The sequence below is a fragment of the Lissotriton helveticus genome, chromosome 8, assembly GCF_964261635.1.
Source record: "Lissotriton helveticus chromosome 8, aLisHel1.1, whole genome shotgun sequence".
Lineage (NCBI taxonomy): Eukaryota > Metazoa > Chordata > Amphibia > Caudata > Salamandridae > Lissotriton > Lissotriton helveticus.
The window spans coordinates 1,083,336,489-1,083,363,992 of NC_136069.1; positions in this window are offsets into that span (position 1 = coordinate 1,083,336,489).

Below are 27,504 nucleotides of genomic sequence, written 5' to 3' on the forward strand. Positions count from 1 at the left end.
TGGAGCTGGGACCGCGAATTGGGGTGCACAGATAGCCAAATAGCTGGGGCACCTCCAAAAGAGCGGACAACTGACTGGTTCGGCCTGGTGCAGGGACGTGGACCTCGGGCCCTCTTTGATCTGACCCGGTGTTGTAATGTACCTTTTACTCAATGCACTCTCCTTCCTTACAGAAGTTCTCCCCCTTGCTGCTCAGCCTATGATGAGGTCAGATAGAATGTTGATTGTGTTTGGACTGGAAGAGAGATTCAGTTGGTGAGAATGGGCTGAGCAGTGAGGAACCTGCTCCTGGTGGGGCACTTTAAAGGATCTTACTTATTACATCTTATACCTGTAACCAAGAAGTAATCTTGTGAATAAAGCTGGGATCCTGTTTTACATCACATGGTCTACGCTTCTTTTATCTTTGTAACACTGGTGACAAGGATGGGATGGCCGTCGCCATTTTGACTATTGCGCTCCTGGGCCTCCCCCAGCGCTGTGAACCGCCGATCACCTCCCCCGGCCATAACGAGTTGTCACGGGGCAGCGGAGCCGCTGGAGCACTCTCATATGTGCAGGTAGCGGTCAGGATTGACCCGGCGAAGGAGCTCAGGCCCCCTGCACTTTGTGACTGGAACTGGTGGCGGCCACCGCCATCTTGTCTGTGGTGATCCTGGATCACCCACTGCTGTCTGTGGCTGCTCTGCCTTGCGGATTCCATGCCCTGAGAGGAGAGAGGGGCCCAGTGTGGTTCTCCCAGGGCCTGGGACGCAGCTGAACTGCAGGGCACTACGACATCCTGGACTGCCACGACTGCTGTCCTGCGCCTTCCCGCCCCCGGAGCTGACGTGATACAGAGAGCGGCTTCTATGAGCTCCTGAGGTGGCGGCCCCCTCCGGCATCTGTTAGAGGGACTGAGAGAAGATGTTGAGGGGCACCTGGTGAATAAGGGCACTCAGAGGAATTAACAGTGCCCTTGCAGTGACCTGACCTGGGAGTGGCGGCCCACAGCCTGGTGGATCTGTGGGCCGGTGTGAGCTTTTATCCCTTTTTGCCCGGCCCACGCTACTCTTCTACTGGACTTCTGCGGCACCGAAGCTCAGTGCAGGTGAGGTGTAGGGGTGGGGGCACCCCTTGCTGAATTGACTCCCTGCATATCCTCCCCAGACCCCTGCACTTCGCTGGCTATAAGCACCCCAATGCATTGAGCCTGCCTGAGGTCTACTCCAGTGGACTGCCCCTTGTGCGACTGGGAGTTCGACGGACCCCGATGAGGAGGGGCCTCTAGTGGCTGACCCCTCTGTCGCTGGTGGGGACTCTGCGTGCCCCGACCTCCTGGGACCCTCAGTGAGGGTGGATGGGATCTGACCTGAGGGGGCTTGCTCGCTAGCGTCAACTGAGTAGAGGGCGATACTCTCTGCACCCCCTACATCACTGGAGACCGGTGTGGGCCAGCTGAGAGCGGTCTCTACACCCCTCCTTATCCAGTGTACCAAGCATGGCGAGTGCAGCGAAGAAGAAGGCGGACATCTCCTTCCAGAACTTCAAGTGCTCCTTATTCAAATGATTTGGCGCCTGCCACCCTCGCACGATGACAACTCCTGAGGCCCATCACCTCCAAGCTGAGTGATGAATACATCTGCTATCCCTGGTCGTTCCCCTTTGGCTTGGCCTTTGAATACAAGAGTAAAATGGCCAAAGAGGCAGCAATGGAGCTAAGGTGAACGAGGGGTGGTAGTGACCACTACCTAATCAACACACAATGACAATCTCTGAGCATACTCCTGATCCCCATCCTGACAGCGGAGTCCGAGCACTATGTCTGACGCCCGGTGGAGCTACTCTGTTCAGCTATTGAGGAGATCGGTCTTGGTTCCTCCCCTGACCGTCACCTACCCAGCCAGACTTTGGGCACACTTTTTTTCCCCATCTCCCTGTCTTGCCTACCCCTATCATATTTCTGTGACTCTGCTTTTTCCTTGTCTCCTACCTATCTGTTCCTATTCATCAATATTTAGTTATTTGTCTACTTCCTTGCTCCTATCCCCTCTTACCTGAATCTTTCCCCTTGCCCGCTTTACTGCCCATCTTCCTGTCCTTTTGTGCCCTTTGGCTAAGCACTGCTTCTCCCCTTTTTGTGGAAGATCCAAGATATATACGCTGGAGTCTCAGCATAACCGCTGAGAGAGTCCACAGCGCCAAGGGAGCCACTCAAAGTTGAGGTATTGTATGGCACCCCTTGCCAAAGCACTTCCTCTCCCCTTTTTGGGGAAGGATCCAGTAAAGTAGGCCTTGGAGTCTCAGAGACCCCTCTGAGAGAGTCCACTGCGCTTAGGGAGCCTCTTGCAGCAGAGATGGGGAAATGATACCACTCCCCTTGGGTTCACAGCTTTCTGGACTTTGGGTGCAGCTGTGACTCGTCTACTGGTTTGTGTCCCCTTCACCATCCCCCTCCTCCTGCCTTGCCGTGTCTCTAATCCTACCCTCCTCTTTCCCTCCTCCACTCTCTGTCTACTTCCCCTGCTCCTACCCCCCCACTCCCCGGAATATCTCCCCTTGCCTGCTTTCACCATCTAGCCCCCTGTCCTTTTGTGCCCTTTGACTAAGCACTCCTTCTCCCCTTTTTGGGGAAAGATCCAAGTTATAGACACTGGAGTATCAGCATACCTGCTGAGAGAGTCCACAGCGCCAAGGGAGCCACTCACAATTGAGGTAAGGTATGGCTCCCCTTGCCAAAGCACTCCCTCTCCCCTTTTTGGGGAAAGATCCAGTAAATAGGCCTTGGAGTCTCAGAGACCCCTCTGAGAGAGTCCACTGCGCTTAGGGAGCCTCTCGCAACAGAGATGGGGAAATTATACCACTCCCCCTGGGATCACAGCTTCTGGACTTTGGGAGCAGCTTTGACTCACCTACCGATTTGTGTCCCTGTCACCCTCCCCCTCCTCTTGGCATGCCATGTCTCCAACCCTCGCCACCTCTTTCTCTCCTCCACTCGCTGTCTACTTCCCCTACACTTACCCCCTCACTCCCCGGAATATCTCCCCTTGCCAGCTTTTTCCTTTACCAATATGTTCCTTTTTGTTTGTCTCTACTTTACTTGTAACTAAAATTGCCATGCTCTAATAACTGTGTAACCTCTGTAAAGCTGTAACCTGCAATTTATTGTCTGATACCCATGTAAAGCGCTCTGATACCTCTGGGTCTAGTCAGCGCTATATAAAACCTTTTTAAATAAAAAATTAAATAAATCCCACCCTTACGTCTTTCTGCCTCAATAATAGATGCATTATCACTGTGGATGCCAGCCTTTATGGTCTGGGGGTAGTACTTAGCCGGTGTTCGGGAAAGGAAGAATGGTGTGTAGCTTTCACTTCTAAGACCCTTTCTGTTACTGAGAGAAGATATGCTGTGATCGAGATAGAATTATTGGCATACATCTGGGCTATTGAACATTTCCGTAACTATGTATGGGGAAACATATTTACTCTTAGGACTGTCATAAGCCCCACATTGGCATTCTATCTCCAGAGGGAGGGTGGAACTCTACTGCTCGTATTGGCCGCCTTTCATCTAGATTAAAGGAATACGATTTCGAGGTTGTTTATGTTCCCGGTAGGAGCAATGTCACTGCTGACTTTCTATCTAGGCTGCCCTGTTCTGATGATTGCACTTCCCCGCGGCCAGGGCGACTGACGCTGGAATCTGGGGACCACGGTTCGATCCCCGGCTCCGGCGGCAGGTTGGCCCAGCACCATGTGACTCTGGGCAATAGCTCGCTTAATCTTCCCGACGGCCCCCCAGCGCCTAGAGACCCTTACGGGTGATTGTGCGCTTTACAAATGTGGACTTTACTTTACTTTACTTTACAAGAGGTGGAGGTGGTTGCCACAATCAAGGATTTTGTTTCTAATGAGTTTTTGTGTTTGTCTGATACTGAGTTGACAACAGAGATGAATAATGATGTTGTTTGTCAGCAGGTTTTCGAACATTTAAAGAAAGGCTGGCCCAAAGAAAGGTCAGCCACTACTGAGGTTGCACCTTTTTGTCATGTCTCAGGTGAGACTGAAGAGGTGGGTGGTTTGCTTTTCAAAAGAAAAAATATCATCCCTCCTGCTTCTATGCAGAACAAGATTTTATTACTTGCCCACCAAGGACATTTGGGTATGTCCTCTATGAAACTGCTCATCCGGACAAACTTTTGGTGGTCTGGCCTAGACAAAATGGTTGATAAGGCTGTTAGAGAGTGTCCCGAATGCATCAACATTGCTCTTGTCATGGTGGACTACCACTCTAAGTGGCCGAATGTTACGTTTGTGACGGACAATGGGGTGCAACTAACATCACATGAGATGGAAAGTTTCCTCCTTATGTGTAATATAAAGCAGGTGACCACATCCTTGTATGAACCGAGGGAGAATGGCCAAGTGTACCAGTTTAACCGGGTTCTTAAGGGTGGCATTCATTCAGCTGGCATGTCCAATGAGCATTGGAAGGATGTTGTAAGAAAGAGATTGTGGATGTGCTGCATCACCCCCCCCCCCTGTGACCGGAGTAAGTCCTATCAGACTTTTTAAGGGCAGAGAACCCACTTTGGAAATTTGTCCATGGTGGATCAAAAGAGCTAATAAAATTGAGGACAGTGTTGATGTGAATTCTGTTGCTAAGCATGTGGAAGGCAAGCAAGACAAGATGAGCATTTTGTTTGACTCTAAAATAAATGTTAAAGTTCCTGACTTTGCTGTAGGAGACTGGGTTAGAATAAAAAAAACTGGCTTCTTGGTGAAAGGTGTTTCCAAGTTTAGTCATCCCATTAAGATCGTTAAAGTTTGCAAGAACAGTGTCATTACTCAGAATGTTAGGTTATGGAGTGTTAGGAGCGTTGCAAAATGCAAGTCTTTAGGACTTGCTGCGGACTCCCCTGATTCCAATAGTAACTCTTCTTATCCCAACCAATCTGTGGCATCCAGAGACAAGGAGAATGTCCGACCCAGAATTTTACCTGCCAGATACTTATCTTTACTTTGTTTATTTTCCTCTTCTTTTCCTGTCTTTATTATTTTTTTTAGGGGTGAGATGTGTTCATTCTCTCTTTTCTTCTCCTTTCCCCTCGTGCCTTTTCTCCCCGTACTTGGAACTTGAAACTTGGAACCTGGTGCCTGCACTGCACACATTTAGTTCCATGTTCCAGAGCCTGAGTTTGTCAGTTAATGCCTTTGCCTTGCATGGTTATGTTGTACTGTGCCTCCATCAATTAAACTTTGGAACTTACTTACCGCTTGGTGCCTCTCTGCTTTACAACAAAGTCCATTGGGTGACACCCCCTTGATCACACCATCGGGGTTCCATTGTAATCCACGAAACACCACGTTGCAGACTGCAACATTTGCAGTTTATCCCACACTGGATATGGGAATTACATCTTTCCTTCAAACACACATAGGCTGCAACTTTTGGCCAATAATTCATTTAGAGCTCTGTCTCTTCGTGTACCTTTGTCAACATCCTTTTCCCAGGCTCCTGTTCCCCCTGTCTCTAGTACAGTGCTGTATCTGTTCCAAAATAACAATGCACGTGAATACCTGGAAGAAATGTTGAGTTAGCAGAAAAATTAAATCAGCTTTACGCAGCATGCGAAATTCAGGTCTACTCATGTTAATTTAAATATTAGCTTTAATAGAGCACATTTGTTATGTATGTGCACATTTAAGCACACAAAAAATACATTTCTAATGCATTAGGTTTCATACTACATCTAATATTCAATAAAACATCATAATACTCAATGGCAAGTATTACTGAGAACTACATTTAAATCAAAAATAGGGTAAATTAATGTACACATTACATACATCAACTATACTTTCTATTAGAATTACATTCTACATATATGAGAAAATGTTTAGGCACAGTTTCAATTTGTTAAATGTTATACATTAGAAGTTGTACACATTAAGAAAATCACATTTCATCTCTATGTTGAGTAATTTTTCTACTAAATGAAGATGATACTATATTCTTTATTTGTCACACATAATTAAGGAAAGACATTAATGTGAGTAATTTCTCTAATTTTACAGAGAAGGCACTCTTTTAATAAATGTCAAGCACAACACTAACATTAATTCATGAAACCATACATGAAGCATGTGCTAAGGGAACTTTTATACTGTGCGTTTCTTAAGTGTCTTGTAACGTGTAAAGGGTATGCAATCTCTGTGCAGCACAAATCCCCCCTCTCATGGTGAATCAATCCATCACATCAATCTCTTATCAGATGGACAAATGACAATTTGGCTGTTTTCATCATCTTTCTTCTGGAAGCCTCCAGAAATGTCATGTCATTGCAAGTGCGAAAATCTCATAAAACGTTTATGATATGCTCTATCTTGAAACTTACTAAGAGAATTTCCAATTTCTGCACCTCTAGGGGTCAATGTATCTTTGCCACAGTGTTACAACGGAACACAACCCAAATACATTTCTAACTCAATCATCAACTTATAGCATATAATATCCAGTCAATGATGAGAGGTTTGGTGAAGTTTTAAAATATGTATTTTCTTATTAAGAGATTAGTCTGTATTTTTGTCTTTTATTTAGGTTAGTGAAATAAGTCTGTTTACAAAAAGATCAAGACCAATTTGGTTAGAATAATCATGCAAAATAACAGTGTGTTCAATAAAGGAATGAATCCCTATCTTAATCTAAAGGTCCTAACCTATTCTAACCAGAACCCATAAAGAGTTCCTTTGGAAAAGAGCAAGAGAAAATTTGGGGCAACATGCTAATAGCTATGAGAGGTCGAACTCCCTATTAGGAGTAGTTCTGGAAACTCAGTCAAGTTCCCTAATAGCTACCGTTAACACAAGAGGAAGAACATAATTAGGTCTGGAGTTTGCATTGTTCCACTGTGCTGAACTCCACGAAGTGATAAAAAAACTCTGCAGCGCTACGCGGAGTTCCAGAAGCGAGGGAGTGTGATACGTCACACTGCTCACACTGATTTTTAGCACCAGGTGTTTGTCCCACATTGTAAAATCAGCGCAAACAGCACCACATGCAGAGCAAGAGTGTGATGCTTCTTTCTGCTGCTCAAATAGATGTTCTACTTGAGCGGAAGCTTCCTCAAAGCAAGCAGAAGGTTTTTCAACACAAGCGGTAGGGACCAGCCGTGACCGCTCGCATTGAGAAATCTCGACAGGAGGTGGTTTAGAGTAAGATTTTTCTCACTCACCAGTTTAATGTTGATGAGCTGTGAGAAAGGAAAAACTCCACTGTGAGCTCACATTTTATGGAACTCTGTGCTCTATGCAGAGTGGGTAAAACCCCACGAACTCTGCGAGTGGATCGGAATTTCACACCAAGGCCTAAAAATAATTACAGAAGTACCTATGATCAGCATGGAGAACGTCTCCAAAAAGGCATCAGAATAACAGGAAAACACTGTTAGCAGTATCTCACAGCAATTTTGGGAAAGCGTAGCACAGTCAAGTAGTAGAGGGCATGGCAGAGGGGAAGGTGTGCATATAATGCACTGCCTTTCTAACTAGGAACATGTACTATACAGAAAAGCAACAAATGATAAGAGAACACCTGGGCAAGGTGGGATATAGCTTATGCGGGCATGACAATTTCAAGTCAATCAAAAACAGTGAATCAAACATCTATTCAAAAACGGATATTTATTAAATACTGTACACAGGGGCCCCAGTTCTTTCCCAACTACTATACAGAAAAGCACAACAAATGTTGCAAACTCTAAATGTTGGATCATTTCTAGCCAATAGGAAAGAATCTTCTGATGGTCCATCGTCTTCCCTCTCAATTCCCATGGTAATAGTCCATATTGACATTGTTATTTGAATTATACTATAGTGTATTACAAAGAGATACATCTAGGAATGGTCTCATGAGAACCTTTGCAAGTCTACTCTATTCGCTGTTCAGTGTTATTGTGTAACAATGGACTGCTCTATGAAAAGAAACTTTAATATCTAGCATATCCTAGTAAGACCATGAGACTCGAATCTATAACAATATACTTGTTCATTATAAGCATGTGACAGAAGTAGCTATCTAAAATACGATGAAGTCATATGGTGTGAGGAAGGAAATAAATACATTTTGCAACAAATGGGACAATTCACAAAGATATTGGGTTCCACAGTTCAATTATAACAGTAAATCATAATTTACACAAAGGCATTTATTTTTATTAAAGGGAAAGAAAGAAATATCTGAAAATATTGAGGCCTAGAGGTGAAAGATTCAAAGAAATGGGAGCTTTCTGCAGAAATAAGCAGCATTTTTCTCTTTTTGCACTTTTAATAAAATCTCATTTTCACTAACCTCTATATTAACATGTGTTAGACCTGGTACCATTGGCGTGAGTCTCCCTTCCATTTTTCGCTGTCGTTTCCTCTTTGTTTGATGTTATTGCTGGCTTAGATGCTTTGGGCACTGTGCCACTGCTATTCAGTGCCACAGTGCAAGGGGGAACATCGTTTCCAATGCGATGTTTACACCGCAGTACCTTTACAACAGTGCCATTACAATGCAAGTCGTTACTACGACTTGCGCTGGATGGCGCTGTTGTATAAGGAATATTGTAATTTTATATTCCAACACCTTCCCTACTGTTACGTGGGCTGGTGTTAGAATATAAAATTATATTAATCCACAATCCACGCACACCAACGCAAGTCGTTGTAACGACTTGCGTTGTAAAGGCAGCGTTGTAAAGTACCGCGATCTAAAAGATCACGTTGTACTAACGTTCCTCCCAGTGCAAGTGCTCCCTATTGTGAATTGTTGTAATGGATTAGTGACTACATGATTGGCTTATTTGATTTTCTTGTCAGACCCTAGTACAGTGCACCATGTGTGCCCAGGGCCTGTAGATCAAATGCTGCTAGTGGGCTTGCAGCACTGATTGTGCCACCCACAGAAGCAGCTTGTAAAGTGCATTTCAGGCCTGCCATTGCAGAGCCTGTGCGCAGTCTAGTACTGCTTGTCGACTTGGTAAGTGCACCCACTTACCCGTCCCTAAACCTTCCTTTTTCTACTTATCAGACACCCCTAAGGTAGGCCCTAGGGCAGGGTGCATTGTATGTGAAAGGTAGGAGATGCGCTGATGTGTGTGGTCTGTGTCGTTTTTTCCTCTCATTCCTGGTGGCTTTTCAGTTTTCCCTCCAAATTTCTCCTTTGCTCTGTGCTAAGACCTGTATGTTAAAACAGTGCACCTGAGCCACCATTTTGTGGTTCCAGCCCCCCTGCCTCCCCCTCAGCAACAGGGATATTCTACATCAGAGGGTTATGTTATGTAATGTTATGGTGTGTTTTATATAGCGCTCGGCTACTCTGAGGAGTGTCCCGGCGCTTCTAACCCAGAACGAACAGGGGACAGAGACAAGGAGGGGAAGAACCTACTGAACAAACAACCAGGACTTCAAGTCCTTCCTAAAGACCAACAGGTTAGGGTTCCTTCGGAGAGTGACCGGCAGAGTGTTCCACAGCTGAGGCGCTAAGCGCCTAAAAGAACGACCGTCAACCCGCACTCTTCTTATGACCGGGACCGAGGCCAGGGCCAACGACTCTGACCTCAGTGGTCTGGCAGGCTGGTAAAAGGCCAGCCACATTTGGATGTATTTAGCTCCGGGCACATGAAGAGCTTTAAAGGCCAAGGTGAGAGCCTTGAAAACAATACGTTTCCGGATGGGCAGCCAGTGCAGAGTCTGCAAAAGATCGGAAACTCTGGTGCGCCGATGGAGTCCAAAGATGGCACGCGCAGCAGAGTTCTGAACTATTTGCAGGCGCTGGAGAAGGTATTCTGGCAAACCCAAATACAGAATGTTAACGTAGTCAAGGCGAGATCCAATAAGCGCCTGCACCGTGATTTTCCTGTGTGTCAGCGAGAGAAGTGGGAGAAATTTGCGAAGCATCTTAAGAAGGCCGAAGAATCTTCCCGTGAGGCCAAGAATTTGGGGCTTCATAGACAGATCATTATCAATCTTTATCCCAAGATTCTTGGCCGTCGTGGAGGCAGCCGAGGGAGGAAACATATTCTCAGGCCACCAGGACTGCCAGATGGGATCCGACCGGCAGCCGAAGAAAAGCACCTCGGATTTATCCGAGTTACACTTGAGGCTGTGTTGCTGAAACAATTTAAACACAGCCCCAAGGCAGCCTCTAATGCTCTCCCCATCGAAATCAGCCCCTTTCCCACACGTGAAGAGGAGCAGAGTATCGTCGGCATATGACAGGATCTGGGCCCCAAAGGACTCCGCTAGTGCCGCCAAAGGGGTCATAAAGATATTAAAAAGAATCGGGCTCAAAATAGACCCCTGCGGGACTACCACCTCCAATGGGGGCACCGCGCGGAGAAAGGGGGGGCCCAGACCGTCTGACACAGGCCCGCTAGGAAAGATCTAAACCAGCTGTGCACCGTCCTACGCAGACCGATCTCATTAAGTCTGACAAGGAGACCCTCATGGGGGACGGTGTCAAATGCCGCCGATAGGTCGAGCATTACTATCATGGCCTTGCCTCCTGCATCCAGTACCTCCTTGATAGCTTCTGTAACTTCCAGCAGCGCAGTCTCAGTGCTCAGGTTGGTATGAAAGCCTGACTGCGTGCTGTGTAGAAGGTTGTTGTTCTCAAGGAAATTAGAGAGGGAAGTCTGTACATGCTTCTCAACTACTTTGGCAAGGGCCGGCAGAAGGGAGATAGGCCTATAATTGGCATACACCTCCGGGTCCAAGTTGGGCTTTTTCAACAACGGTATGACAAGGGCTTGCTTCCAAGCTGGAGGGACCACTCCAGAACTGAGAGAAAGATTCAGCACGGGGTTGATCATAGGATTTATTACTCCCGCCATTCTCGGTAAAAGTTTTGCTGAACATGGATCCAGAGGGGAACCTGACTTTAGTTTGGATATGATATCCAGAGATGTTGCAACAGACATTTGGGGAAATTCCGAGAGAATGGGCTCCACATTAGCTAAAGGGCCAGACGAGATACTGGCACCTGGGGATGCCCCTACCCAAGCCGCCGGGAAAGAATCTTGAATGGTCTTAATTTTGCTCGTAAAGAAATTGGCTAAAGAGGTCACCCAGGATTCCGAGTGTGAGCCCGATGGAGTACTGGTTTTAGGAGAAGTGAATTCAAGCACTATAGAAAATATCTCCTTGCTGGTATTAGCGGCTGCCTCAATTCGCCTGGAGAAGTAGGCTTTCTTTTCTGTCAGAATGTCACGATGGTAAAATTTAATGGCAGCCTGGTATGCCAACTTCGCCGTGGCATCATACGGTTCTTTCTGTGGCCTTACATTGTCACAGCGAAAAAGCCAAAGCTTCAGTAAACCAGGGGGCAGAGGCTCGACTGGCAGATTTGCGTGAGAAGGTCACAGAAGCAAGTTCATCTAACCTTTCCGTGAGCCATGTCTGTAAAGAATCCAAATCCCCCTCTAAAATGCGAAACAGCGGACAAGGATGGCACAAACAAGCTTGGGCAAACATCTTCGAGGTGACTCGGTGATAAGCCCGAAGGGCCTGACAAGACCTACTAGGGATATTACTCACTGGCTTGTTAGCACAAAAAATATGAAAATGGACTATAAAATGATCGTACTATAACACTGGTGTAGGGGGGGCAATATCGACAGGCAAGGTGGAAAACACTTGATCAAGCGTATGGCCTTTAATATGGGAGGGTACAGATAGATAGGGAGAAAGACCTAAGGGGAGGGTGATGTCCCGGATCTTAATAGTATCCACATCCGACTCGATATCCAAATGGATGTTGAAGTCCCCCAATATTATACAGTGCTCAGCTTTCAGGCACAGAGTAGACATCACAGCATACAGCTCTTCAAAGAAAGAGCCGGTTGGACCCAGTGGCCTGTAAATCAGTAGCCCTGTACAGGACTGGTGCTGCAACATAGATATGGAGAAGCCCAGAGATTCACACCCAGAAATTACATCCGTAGGAATGATGGAACATGTGACACCTCTCTTCACCACAATCGCCACACCCCCACCCCTGCCCTTAACCCTATTCTGCCTAAAAATAACATAATTGGGGGGGATTGCAGTAGCTATATCAGGGTTAGAAAATATACCCAGCCACGTCTCTGTGAAAAATAAACACAGCGGTCCCTCTGTTACCAAAAGCTCATGAATGTCTAAGGCATGTTTGCTCAACGATCTTGTATTTAATAGCAGACAAGAATGCTTGATGGAAAAGGCACGAGCGGTAGAAACGGGGGTGTTGCCCGGGAGCCAACCACAACCTGGGCATCGCCTCTTACCGTTATGCCGCCCAGAAAAAACCGAGCAGCAATGGCTCGCTTTTTTCCTAAGAGAGAGCAACTCAGATGCCATGTAAGTCAGCATGGTGCTGCCACCCTGCAGACAAGAATCCAGGACCTGCACGACCGCACCCGTCCATATCCGAGACGCTGACGGGTGCAGACGGGCTTTCCTTCGGCGCTCCATAGGCACGAATGAGGCGCGCTCGCAAGCGCGACCGCTGCGAGGTGGGGAGAGGCTCTAAATTTATGCCGTCTCCTCCAAGAGCAAGCGCACCACTAGTCCGCCGACCAGCGTGCCTAGCTCCCCCCACGATGGCCAGTACCCAAACACTCCTCTTACATGTACCAAGAACCCCACATGGTGCCTAATCGGCAGAGAGGATGAGGGACAGCGAAGATTTTTCCTGCACGGCACCACACGTGCATGCCGGCAGCAAAGGAGGACTGCAGAGGATTAGGAGAGGAGAAAGCTAGAATGAGATGTTACCCGGCAACCGCCTCAGTTAACGAACAAGAAATTAGATTAGGCCAAAGTACACAGTAAAAACAACAGTACTACTAAAAAGCGGAGCGCTAGCAATCAGCGCGCCACACGCATACTTTAATAAAAAGGCAGTTGAAGATGGAGGCTCGTAGTCAGCAGCAGAATTCCCCACCCGCTCGCACCCAGCGTTCGCCTTAGGCAAAGCGAAGTAGGGTCAAAGGTCTAACCAGGGTTGTCAGTTACCTCAGATGTATGCCGTCTCCTCCAAGAGCAAGAGCACCACTAGTCCGCCGACCAGCGTGCCTAGCTCCCCCCAAGATGGCCACTCCCCAAACACTACTCCTACATGTACCAAGAACCCCCACGGCGCCTAATCGGCCGAGAGGATGAGGGACAGGACAGATTTTTCCTTCACGGCACCACACGTGCAAGCCGGCAGCAAAGGAGGACTGCGGAGGATTAGGAGAGGAGAAAGCTAGAACGAGATGTTACCCGGCAACCGCCTCAGGTAACGAACAAGAAATTAGATTAGGCCAAAGTACACAGTAAAAACAACAGTACTACTAAAAAGCGGAGCGCTAGCAATCAGCGCGGCACACGCATACTTTAATAAAAAGGCAGTTGAAGATGGAGGCTCATAGTCAGCAGCAGAATTCCCCACTCGCTCGCACCAATCGTTCGCCTTAGGCAAAGCGAAGTATCTTCAAAGGTCTGATGCTTCTGTGAGCTGTTTAAACTGTGTTTACTAGTGACTGTGCACTTCGGTTTTTGGCCAGGAGAGGGAGTAAAGTTTCAGTCAAACAGTATTGTTAGATTTGAAGTTAGTGTGGCCTTTACCTGCAGACGTTCAAAGTGTGGATTGAGCCTGTCTGTCTCCTAGGAGATTCTGAACAGGAAAAACAGCTCCCCAGCCCCCCCGCCCCCAGGCCAGCAGACCCAGGACTGGGGATTGGCTACTCAACTACCAAGCAACTCTAGGCCGTCCCCTCACACCAGCCCAGGCCCCTTAAGGCCTTGCTGGGTGCACCACAAATCATTCTCCTCCATCTTGTAAGTTGCAGTCTATCTGTACTCCAGATTGCAGTGAGCAGAGTCCAGGAAGTGGTAGGGAGGTAGACTAGTGCTGTCTCTTCCCCAAAACAAAAGTTTTTTTTTAAACGATTTCCCTTTCTGTGATTACTGTCTTTGCCTGTGGTTGTTAAAGTTTAATGTTGTAGTTTTAACCTGCCTGTGATTGCATATTGTATCACCTGTTTTGTGTTTTAAACTTGTTGGTTTTCCTGCCCATGATTGCTTCGATTTAATGTGTTGAATTGTGGGATTTGCAGTCCAAACTCTGTAGGCTTTCCCTCTCATTCCTGGTGACTATTCAATTTTCCTCCAAATTTCTCCTTTGCTCTGTCCAAAGACTTGTTTGTTAAAACAGTGCACTCCCAGCCACCATTTTGGGTTCAGAAGCCAGTGAAATCAGCCCCCCTGCCTCCCCCCCAGCAACAGGGATATTCTACATCAGAGGGTGCTTCTGTGAGCTGTTGAAACTGTGTTTCAACAGGTCGCTCCACCTACCGCACGGCCCCCGTGTGCTGGCCTCCACCGCTGCTCTTGCTTGCTGCCGCCGCTGATTGCCTCCAGGGACCCCACCCTCAGGCCTTCCCCCTCGCCGCCTCCTCCTCGCTCTTTCCCGCCTTCCAGACCCCCACCGCTACTCCCCTGCAGCCCCGCCCCCTTCCTCTGCCCCATTCCCCATTCGCCGCCCCGCCCCCGCCTCCCAGCTGCTCCTCCCTCCCAGGTGTCCACATATAGCTGGGACCGCATGGTGGTGAGCTGTGACCCTTCCAGGTCGCTCCACCTACCGCACGGCCCCCGTGTGCTGGCCTCCAACGCTGCTCCTGCTTGCTGCAGCCGCTGATTGCCTCCAGGGACCCCGCCCTCAGGCCTTCCCCCTCGCCGCCTCCTCCGTGCTTTTTCCCGCCTTCCAGACCCCCGCCGCTGCTCCCCTGTGGCCCCGCCCCTTCCTCTGCCCCGTTCCCCATTCGCCGCCCCACTCCTGCCTCCCAGCTGCTCCTCCCTCCCGGTGTCCACATATAGCTGGGACCGCACGGTGGTGAGCTGTGACCCTTCGAGGTCGCTCCACCTACCGCACGGCCCCCGTGTGCTGGCCTCCACCGCTGCTCCTGCTTGCTGCCACCGCTGATTGCCTCCAGAGACCCCGCCCTCAGGCCTTCCCCCTCGCCGCCTCCTCCGCGCTCTTTCCCGCCTTCCAGACCCCCGCCGCTGCTCCCCTGCGTCCACGTGCAGCGGGCGCGTCGATTGTGCGCCGAAGGCGCGCCAAAGGCAAGCCCGTCTGCGCCCGTTCGCGCCTCGACCGTGCCCAGCGCCAGGACCCCTGGCCCCCGCCACCGATGCAAGACTACCCGACAGACCTACGACGCCGCCATTCTCAACGCACTCAATGCCGGCCGGAACCCTGCCTGCTACCGAGCAACCCCGAGATGCACCCACGGACCCTTCGCCTGCCAAGCCTGCCGATGCACCTGCTACCGGACCTGCACCACCCCTGCCAATTCGAGCACCAGCAGCAACCACCTGAAGTGCATCCTGCTCAGCACCCGCTCCGTCCACAGGCACGCCGTGGAACTCAGGGACCTGCTCGACGCAACAGCACCGGACGGCGCCTTCCTCACCGAAACCTGGATGAACGCCTCCTCAGCGCCCGACATTACCATAGCAATCCCGGATGGATGCAAGATCACCCGGAAGGACCGCGTCAACCAGACGGGAGGAGGCATCGCCATCGTACACAAGAACACCATCCGCATCTCGACGAACTCCGACGAAACCTTCACCGCCGCCGAACACCTGCACTTCCAGATACACACTGACCCCAAGACCACCCTCCGAGGCACCCTCATCTACCGACCACCGGGACCACGCACACAATTCAGCGAAGACATCGCAGACTTCATCAGCCCGCACGCCCTTCCCTCCGCCGACTACATCCTCCTAGGGGACCTCAACTTCCACCTGGAGAACAACGACGACAGAAACACCACCGGCCTGCTGGACAACCTCGCCAACCTCGGACTCAAGCAACTGGTGAACACCCCCACCACTATGCCAGCCACACGCTTGACCCCGTCTTCTCATCCAGCAAGCACATCTCCTTCAGCCACGCCACCGGACTCCACTGGACTGACCACAGCTGCGTCCACTTCAGCTTCAGAAGAACTACGACCCACCACCACCCGCAACATGCTCCCCACCGAAGCTGGAGCAAGATCACCGCCGAGCAGCTCACCGCCTCCCTCAACCAGAACACTCCCACCGGCACAACGGACCCCAACGAAGCAGCCAGCAACCTCACCAAGTGGCTGACCGCCTGCGCCGATGACCTCGCACCACTAAAGAACCCTCCCAACAGACCCGGCAGCAAGAAAACCCCCTGGTTCACCGACGAACTCAAGGAATCCAAGAAGAACTGCCGCACCCTCGAGAGACCACAGACAACAGGACCGCCCTCAAGCATGCCACCTGCAAACACCATCAGCTGATCCGCGCCACCAAGAAGACGGCACTCAAAGAACGACGGGACAACAATGCCCACGACAGCAAGGAACTCTTCAGCATCGTCAAAGAGTTCTCCAACTCCAGAGCCGGAAACAACGACATCACTCCCTCGCAAGACCTCTGCAACTCACTCGCCTCGTTCTTCCACCGCAAGATCGCCGACATACACAACAGCTTCGACGCACAGACCGCGCACCCTACCACCGAACCAACGCCCACCACCACCACCCTCTGCAACTGGACCCCGATCAGCACCGAAGACACCACCCGCACGATGAACTCCATCCACTCCGGATCACCAACCGACCCATGCCCACACCACGTCTTCAACAAAGCCGACGCCATCATCGCACCCCATCTCCGAGACATCATCAACTCCTCCTTCCACACCGCCACCTTCCCGGAGAGCTGGAAGCATGCCGAGCTGACCGCCCTCCTGAAGAAACCAACGGGGACCCCACCGACCTCAAGAACTACCGTCCCATCTCACTCCTTCCTTTTCCGGTCAAAGTCATCGAGAAGACCGTCAACAGACAGCTTGCCGCCTTCCTCGAGACGAACGGATCCCTCGACCCCTCGCAGTCCAGGTTCCGGGCAAACCACAGCACCGAGACCGCCCTAATCGCTGCCACCGACGTCATCAGAACCCTGATCGACAACGGGGAAAAAGCGTCCCTCATCCTCCTGGTCCTCGCAGCGGCGTTCGACACTGTCTGCCACCGCACCCTAGTGAAGCGCCTCAGCAACATCGGAATCCGAGAGAAAGCACTGGAGTGGATCATCTCGTTCCTCGCCGGAAGAACCCAGAGAGTCCGCCTCCCTCCGTTCAGATCCGAGGCCACCGAAGTCATCTGCGGCGTACCACAAGGATCTTCACTCAGTCCAACCCTCTTCAACGTCTACATGAGCCCCCTCGCAGCCATCGCACGCCAACACAACTTCAACATCTTCTCCTACGCCGACGACACCCAGCTGATCCTCTCCCTCACCAATGACCCCACCACCGTCAGAGCCAACCTACATGAAGGGATGAAAGACGTCGCCGACTGGATGAGGAACAGCCGCCTTAAACTGAACTCAGACAAGACGGAAGTCCTCATCCTGGGATCATCACCCTCCGCCTGGGACGACTCCTGGTGGCCCCCGGCCCTGGGCACCGGTCCCTAACCAACGGACTACGCACGCAACCTGGGCTTCATCCTGGACTCCTCTCTGTCGATGACCAGACAAGTCAACGCCGTCTCATCCTCATGCTTCAACACCCTGCGCATGCTCCGCAAGATCTTCAGATGGATCCCCACTGAAACCAGGAAGACCGTCACCCAGGCACTCGTCACCAGCCGACTGGACTACGGGAACACCCTCTACGCCAGAACCACAGCCAAACTTCAAAAAAGACTCCAACGCATCCAGAATGCCTCCGCACGACTCATCCTGAACATCTCTCGACACAGCCACATCACCGGACACCTCAGAGACCTGCACTGGCTCCCCGTCAGCAAGAGAATCACGTTCAGACTCCTCACCCACGCACACAAGGCTCTCCACGACCTGGGCCCCAAGTACCTCAACGACCGCATGACCTTCTACACGCCCACCCGCCAGCTACCATCGACCAGCCACGCCCTCGCCACCGTACCACGCATCCGCAGAGCCACCGCCGGAGGAAGATCCTTCTCCTACCTGGCAGCCAAGACTTGGAACTCCCTCCCCACCCACCTTCGGCGAACCCAAGACCATCTCTCCTTCAGGAAGCAGCTCAAGACCTGACTGTTCGAGCAGTAACATACCCCTCTCCCCCAGTGCCTTGAGACCCTCCCGGGTGAGTAGCACGCTTTACAAATGCTGAGATTGATTGATTGAATGATTGTTTATTAGGGACTGTGCACTTCGTTTTTTGGCCAGGAGAGGGAGTAAAGTTTCATTCAAACAGTATTGTTAGATTTCAAGTTAGTGAGGTCTTTACCCGCAGAAGTCCAAAATGTGGATTGAGCCTGTCTGTCTGTCTCCTAGGAGATTCTGAACAGGACAAGCAGCTCCCCAGCCCCCCCCCCCCGCAGGCCTGCATACCCAGGACTGGGTATTGGCTACTGAACCACTAGGCAACTCTGAGCCGTCCCCTCACACCTGCCCAGGCCCCTTAAGGTATTGCTGGGTGCACCCCAAATCATTCTCCTCCATCTTGTGAGTTGTAGCCTACCTGTACCCCAAATGATTGCAGTGTGCAGAGTCCAGGAAGTGGTAAGGACGCAGACTAGTGCTGTCCCTTCCCAAAAAACAAAAGTTGAAAAAAAAACCATTTTCCCTTTCTGTGATTACTGTCTTTGCCAGCGGTTGTTACAGTTTAAAATTGTAGTTTTAACCTGCCTGTGATTGCATATCTCATCACCTGTTTTGTGTTTTAAACTTGTGGTTTTTCCTGCCCATGATGGCTTCCATTTAACGTGTTGAATTGTGGGATTTGCAGTCCAAACTCTGGGGTTTTTACATCTCATTCCTGGTGACTATTCAGTTTTCCCTCCAAATTTCTCCTTTGCTCTGTGCTAAGACCTGTATGTTAAAACAGTGCACCCCCAGCCACCATTTTGTGTTCACAAGCCAGTGAAACCAGCCTCCCCCAGTAACAGGGATATTTTACATCAGAGGGTGCTCTGTGAGCTGTTGAAACTTTGTTTACTATGGACTGTGCACTTCGTTTTTTGGCCAGGAGAGGGAGTAAAGTTTTATTTAAACAGTATTGTTAGATTTCAAGTTAGTGAGGCCTTTACCTGCAGACGTCCAAAGTGTGGATTGAGCCTGTCTGTCTCCTAGGAGTTTCTGAACAGGAGAAGCAGCTTCCAACTCCCTGGCCAGCAAACCTTGTCTGAGGTCGCTGGGACCTTATATGGTCTGCTAGTGGTTGGTACATGTATACATTGATTGATGGTTGTATCTGATTTTTCTATTGGATTAGGGTTAGTGTCCTCCTTGGTTGGGTAATTTAATGTTCTGATTGGTTTCTGGGTATGTGATTCAATCAATGTAGGGTTGGGACTAGGACTAGGGTTAGGATTTCTATTGGAAGTAGGGACTAGGGTTTCCTGTGTCATTGGTTGTTGGGACTAGGGTGGGACTAGGGCTAGGGTTAGACCTGTAATTGGAAGTAGCGATTAGGGCTTCTGTTGTGTGATTGGTTGCTGGACTAGTTGTGGGACTAAGAGTAGGGTTAGGATTTCTATTGGAAGTAGGAAGTAGGGTTTCCTGTGCCATTGGTTACTTGGACTTGGGTTGGGACTACTGGTAGGGCTCGAACCTCTATTGGACTTAGATATCAGAGTTTTTGAACTGATTGGGTGCTTGTACTACGGTTAAGATTGGCTGTAAGGTCCAGGTCTCTTATTGGTTCTAGATTTTTAGGGTTAGTGTTGTGAATGGATAGAGTTAGGGATAGGGTTCGCATTGGCTGATGGGGTCACTTGATTACTAGGGCTATAAAAGGCAAGGGTTAAGGCGTCTCAGCCCGGGCGTCAAGGCTAAGAGCGGAGAGGACAAGGGCAGTTGCCTGTTCGAGACTGACCAGGGCCAGAAATGCTGCCCAATATACATACCTTCTTTATGCATCTATATATTTTCAATGTACTTATGGATCTAAATATTTATCACTTTCTTCTAATTTAGCATTTCTAGTGCACTTCCCTATTTCTCAGCCTATACTTCGCTCAATATATCTTCTAGCCCAACCTTCTGACTCATCTCAAACTTCTGTCTACTACTCTTTCCAATGCACTACCCTATCTCTCATCCTATACATCTATCAATATATCCTCTACATCCACTCTCTCATTTATCCCAAACCCCATACCACTACTATGATCCCCAAAATAACCCTTTCTAGACTCTGTCCTACTCTACCCCTCCTTGCATCATCTGACACCTCTTTCACTATACCCATCCCCCAAAACAAACCTTTCTAAAGTCTTCCCTCTTTTTTACCCCTCCACAACCCTTCTCAATCTAAATAACAGACTAACACATCCACCACGAAAATTACTTTTATGTTTCACCCTACTAATTCAAGATGGGTTCCAGAGTAGCCTTCTATTTGCTCTTCAAAACCCCATCAGGGGTAGGAAGCGCTTTATAAATACAGACCTCTTTCCCTTCACTATCCTGCCACCTACCCTTCTCTACCCAAATAACTGTATAACATATCCACTACTCAAATTACTTCATATTTTACTATACTAATTTTCAACACTAATCCTTTATGTGTTCCGTAATGGCGCGCAACTCGCCAGAAAAGCGCTTCATCATCCATCAGGGGTAACAAGTGCTATATGAATGCAAACCTTTCTTCCCCTTTTATCCCTCTCTTTTCAAGCCCCTGAATTTAAAATAATTAATGTAATTGTCATTTATAATGCCCCTCAAACACAAATCCTTCTTATACAATTTATTTTCCAACTTTTCTTTTCTCTTGCAAAATATGTATCTACAGCTCAAAAGCAGTGCATAAAGCAATATTAGAAAAAGTCCCGTTATCACTATTGGTATTAGAATAGCCTTTGGGACACACTTTCCTGCTGTTTGAAAACCAATTTCCAATTTTGACAACTCCCTTCCAAAAATTTTGGATGAAGCAGACATTAGGATGTCAGGAGAAGGAGCATTGTGCTGTGAGACCAGAGGCCTCAAAGAGAGGAGAGGCAAAGCAAGGCTAGGCTCCACTGAAGAAGCTGATACCTACGTTGCTGCCCCTGCTACTGCTCCCGACGTTGTCTTTGCTACTGCCCTATGTTTTACCTCACCACTGTGACACAATCGAAATGTGGAATTACGGTGCCTTGTCGGGTGAGGTTGGGATGACGCACAGCTGTGAGCTACTGGAGTACGCGAAGGTGAGTCTGGGCAGGCTCCACTTATAGTGCTTCGCAAAATGCAACTTACATGCTCTGTGGGCCCTGGTAAGCCAGATTGCACAGGTCTAACAATTCAGACTGCAACAATTACATGTCCCACCTGCTCACAAAGCCATCGCTGAGCACTGGGCGCACAATGAACACGGTGCTTGGAGTTGCCCCTGTATCCTAGATATCAGCCTTCTACCTTCTGCTTTAGGAATATAGTGCCTTCACATCTACTCCTTCATTGCTGCAACTACTCAGTCCATGAGCCAGGAGACTGGAGGGTGCTATTCAGTATATTAAAGAATAACAAAGAAGGGGTACAACATCAAGACAAGAAGGGTTCAAGAGGCACCAGGGCTGGTAGCTCAACAAACCAGCATAGGAGCCTTCTTCCTTTGGTAGCCCTCAAGGGTGATGAATAGCAGGTATCATGGCTAAGTTCCACAAGAGCAGTTGAACCTTGAGGTCCACAAAAGCTGCCTGCCTAGGGCGGGTGTGGCTTTCAACCTGGGTGAGAGATGGCCAGCTGCATGCTCGTGCCCTTCCACAGTAGTATAACCATCAGGAGGTGAGGCAGCACAGTCATACAATCAAGGCAACCCTATACTGTCACTAGTGACCACCAAGAAAACTACAAAGAAACAGTACCAACACAGCTCACAGGCCTAATCAAAAAGAAAATGGCAAAACAGAGTTATTAAATCCATAAACAGGGGCTGGTGGATAGTCTGGCACTGCAGCTCCCATAAGATGTTTCCCTCCCTTCCCTCCCATACTCAGACCCTGAGGCTGCTGGTGTAGCAGATCCAATTTGGAGCTGCCATTCCCCACTACCTCAGGAGACATCTTCTGCAAAGTACAAGATTAGGCAATTCTCCCACAAAGGCAATGAGGCGGACTCAGATGAGTGCATAAAGGGCCTCAAGATGGGGAGGAACAGAGCAATGGATACAATGGCCTGGGGCATCCACTATATGAACCAGCTGTATGTCTAGTAGCTACCTCAATGCCACTCAACCTACGAAGCAACGGTTAAGGGGTAATCTAGAATACTAAGATCTCAACCATTTCCTAGCCTTAGAGAAGGTGATCCTACAACTGAACTAAGCCCAGAGCCATCAGTTCAATCTCACATGTCAAAGTTAGCTTCTGTTAGTGGGCATGACTGAAATAACAGGGAGCTGACAGTCATCACTACGAATTCCTCTACATTGCCACACATCAAGGTCTTATCAGGTTCCCTAACCAAATGACGGTTGCTGCCCAAGTCTGTAGAGCACTAGAGTGGTCCCCAGAGCTGACGAGTCTACCACCTAATGCACAGCAAAGTCAGTGAATCACCATCCACTACTAACTGCCTTCCCATCCCGCCCAGAAGGAAGAGCTTTACAGACCAGGAACTGGGGTACCTGTCGATTTATTCCTTTCTCACATGGAAGAACAAATAAATGAAACACTTGAGCATACTCTGCTAGTGGGGCGGGGAACAGGAGGAAAGGTCTTTGGTTTGGTGATGGGCATCCCACCCACACCTAACACACAAGTGCTGGTGGCAATTAGAGCCCCAAGGAACACCATCGCCAGGGCCCTTCTCTGGCAGTCAAACAAAATGTAACTACAACTGGACCTGATACAGACATTGGCTACCTACCTAGCAGAATCTGGGGCTATGCTAAGTCACCTGGACCCATCTAAAAGATATTTAGAAGGAGAATCCCTACTCATGCTCCTCAATTATCAACAAGCTAAGCTTATTACCACAGGCACGAGGAGCATTAGTTAGTATCTTCAAGGCAAACGTAAGGAGCACAGAGCCGAAGGCCAAGATATTAAGCCCTTCCCCTCCCGAGGTTCACAGTTCAATCATCCCTAACAGTGACCCATCACAAACCGCCTTGGAACTCACAAGGCTGCCTTTGCATACCTCAGAACAGGAGATCCACAGTTTGCCAGTTGTGAACATGAGAGAAAGTCAGGGGATCCTCAAGAGGAGAAGTCTTCCATCTTCCACTGAGGAGCCTCCAGATACAAGGGAGCCACACATGGACTCTGTCAAGATATCAGACTTTGACTCTCAGCCAAAGCCTAGCCTGTCATGAAGGACATAAAAGGCTAAAGGAGCAGACTAAGAAAGAGCACTTACTAAAAAGATCAACATCTATGTAAAAAACATCCAAACCTTCAATGTCCAGGAGAACATGAACCCTGTTAAATACTTTTCAATCTTTGTCCCATCAACAAAGTTAAAACCCCAGCCCCAAACTTTCACTGCTGATCCCTCCCACAGACCATTTGGTGGGCCCAGAAGCCGGACAAGCAGCCCCTCCCACTACATCCAGAGGTGGAGCAACCAGATCAGTGGGACCTACTGGAACATAAAGAGAAGTTCTGGATCAAGGTACACAGTCTGATTGGAACCACCCAGAAACAATGTTAGTTTGTAATCTGTCGACCTCTCCCAGATGCCCTCCATGTGGCAGGCATTCAATTGTACCCGTGTTGACAGGCAGTGGGAGACTGTCACAGCCCATTGAGAGCACAGGACTGCAATCAGTCACTATAATCCAGAAAGCTCTAACTGCTCCTCAAAAGGGGAGTGTGCACAAGGTCCCACTTTGTAACAACAACACAGGCCAACTGGCGCAGACCAGCAGAGGTCTTCTTAACATTCATTTCGGAGTGCAGCAGCCTGCCATTTTTCCCACAAGTGAGGAGGATGGGTGCTTCTGCTCATAGCTACTTTTATCCCCAATACTCTCCTAAAGGCCCCATGGACACCCTCAACAGAGGGAATCTGCTACAACTGTTTAGCCATGACCCCTCATTAATGCATATAACCTCTGAAGAACTCAACTGGGTGAGGTTTGGTCCACTATTCTTAAATTCAACCATGAAAGTAACCAAGTAAACATGGAAGAGAGAGGCTCAAAGAGATGCAGTGAGGGCAGAAAGAGCCATTTTTGCAGCATGGGCCATTGATGTACACATACCCTCACCCATAAAACCCCTGTATGTACTCCCAAATCCACACCCTAGGGAATCTTCAATGAGTATGCTGAAGGGTACAACTAGAGGCAAATGAGGCTGGGCCTCGGAACCAGAAGGCTTTCGTGCAAAAACAATTGTCTGCGTGCACAATAAGAGAGAGGTTAACTCGCACACTCAAGGAGTCATGAACAGGATGCTGGGTTCCAGGGACCCGCTGCACCCAACAGCCAGAGATATAAGTCCTAGCCTTGTGAGGCGCCACATGCATTTGACCCTGAGATCAAATAATTTGCTATCAGTACTCTCCTGGAATGTCACTGTAATCTGATTTACCTGGAAACAAACAACAACCTCTTCCTCCAGGAGACTTGGGTGCTTGCCCCTACATCCTTGCCAGGCTTCTATGAGATGTTTACGCCTCCGCAACGAACAAGTCTGTTCATATGCCTGTCTGGGGGTCTATCAATTTTTATCAAGCAAACAGCCAATTTAGCACCTTCGCTGCCGGACACATTCTCCCACTGTGCTGGGGGAAAGGGGGACGCGCACAGTGCCGCCGTACTCATGACGAGCTCAGCTCATCATGCAGCACAGTGCTCTTGTGCTCATGACGAGCTGAGCTCGTCATGACCACACCCATTTTTCATAGAACGCTGGCACAGCAGGGGAATTAGCCCGGCGTGCGAGCGTTCTAACGGTCATGACGAGCTCAGCTCGTCATGAGCACTCGAGCTCCGTGGCTCATGACGAGCTGAGCTGGTCATGGGCATCGAAAGAGTTAGAGGCCATCAAATTGGTCCTTGACAGCAATGCGGCTCAAGCAGTCTCCATCAGAGGCCTGAAACCTAATTGTAAAGTCACCAATCTGATATTGATCAATTGTTACGTCATCGCGGCAAAACAATCCAAGCTTACAATAATCTTAGAACTGCTGGATAGTCTAGGACTACTTGTTCTGGATCACCCTTGACATAAAATCATAATGGTAGGAAATTTAACATCAGTGGCTTGGGGGAGCCACCCGTCAGTACAATCTGGGAGATAGGGAGGCACAAACAGGAAATTCTGCCAACCTACAAACTGGCATCAGCACAATGTGAGATCTTAGAAAAAGAGAAGGAAGGGTCAATTCCTCAGACCTGAAAAGCAGATTAACCATTGATTATATCTTCCTTTCTGAGTGCCTAGCTATGCAGACAGCACATTTCAAACTCATAGAAAGGCCAGAAAGTGATCACAGTACACTAAACTGTACTTTGAATCTACTAGCACAACCTTCTGAGTAGAACAGGCAAGTGGGGTTGTCAACTGGTGAATAGAATGTAAACCTAGTCAAAAGAATAAAATGGAGACCAGAGCACACAGCACCAGTCATTGCTTGGCTAAGCAGAGAGCAGCCCACAAAAATTCGACGTAACAGTATTGGCCTTCCAATGGTGAACAAGTCTGTGGAGAACCTTAAAAATCTCTTGAAGGGAGAAGAAATCAGGCCCAGAGCGTCTCAATGGGGTGGTTATCGAGAGTCTCAACGTAACACGATAACACCATTATCATTGTAAGAAGGGCCTCCAAAGAACTCAATGGACCCTAAAACAAACTACCACAGTAAATTTGGCCACAGAGGTCAAATGCAAGAGACTACCCCTGAAGAAAACAGTCTGGGAACATAAGATGGCAAAGAACCAAAAGTAATGGGCAACCATATTTCAGCTACTGAAAGACCCAAACAATGCATGCTTCTAGGAGCCCGTAAACAAATTAAAGAGCTTCACGGAATCAAGGTAGAATGGTGTCCCAGTGTCTGCTTGGTTCATGCATGTAGTAGAGTTCTATATTGACAAACTGGCCATCTCGTTGTTCACCAGTCAGCCTGCTGTCAGGGTCGCTAAGCAAACCCCCTCCACTGATATTTAAGCTGAGGAACTAGCCACCCGTCGCAGGAATAGACACAGCTTAGGGCATGATTTATCCTTAAAACCACGTGAATCCCATCATGCAGTGGTCAAACATGCAAGCAGGAGGAAGGTGGAAAGCATCATCAAGCACACGAGAAAGGATGGGGCTTCCATTCACAATGGCTTACCTGTGTTCTTATATAAATGCTCCTTTGATTACTGTGAAGTGCTGACCCCACTCTTCAGAAATGCGTTTCAAATCACATTAGTCCCTGATACTTGGAGAGGGTCTATCCTTTGTCTCATATGTACAAAGAGGGACCGCTCAGTGTCTCAAGCTACCTCCTAATTGTGGTCCTTGACGTAGAGGCCAACATGTATGCACACACAGTGCTGGAGCAGCTAGAGATGTGGGATCAAGAGGAACAGTTTTTAGCAATGTTTCCAATCCGGTCTGCAGAGCACTGGCGTCAATAGCAGAAAACATCCTAGCACTATCTTTCCTGAGGCATCAAGTTGTCAAAAACAACAGTCAATGCTCGTTTGTGGCTTCATTGATTACAGTGCATCATGCGACAGCATAGACAGGGCAACCCTTTGGCGGAAGCTAGAGTATTGGGGCAAACCCTGCATGCTGCATAGAATCATAATTTCACTGTACTCTGGGACATAGGTCTGAGTAAAAATCAAGCCTTGTTCAGTACCCCAAAAAAATCACAACAAACGGTTGCCTAAAACAGGAGTGTATCCTGGTCCTCCTGCTGTTTACTTTGTACACAGTTGATTTAGGGAAAACCTTGGAGCCTGGCTGCCTGGTCGCCAAAGCTAGGAAATATCAAGCTACAAATAATCCAATATGTGGATGACATAGTAATGATGGATTGCACTAAACCTAAATTCTTCTTCATATTTGGAAGATTCAGGAATAAAAACAATATCTCATGGTGCATAAGATGTAACATCTTCAGTACAGCAAAGAAGTACAACTACCTAGTCGTCAGGTTTAGTGAAAAAAGCACAGCAGTGGCACAGGTTAATGCCATAAAGAAACACGCATTGGTAAATGCATTAGGTTTCACCAAATACACAGTTTTTTGTTGTAAGTTGTAGCTTGCTAAGTAGTCATGCATTATAAGTTACAGATTGTATGTTAAACGGTTATGACTTGTTTATGTACAAAAAGGCAACATATTGTGCTCTTACTAGTGGTATAGTGCAGATAAGTAATGGTAACATTTTGAACAATGAAATGAAATGGGAAAATATTAGAATATGAGTGATGTAATAGCAATATTGTTTGTTAAGAGGACTTCTGACAACTTTTGGGCCCGGTGCCAGTGCACCTGCTACACCATTCAAATCATGACCCTATTGCCAGTAATGTAACTGCAC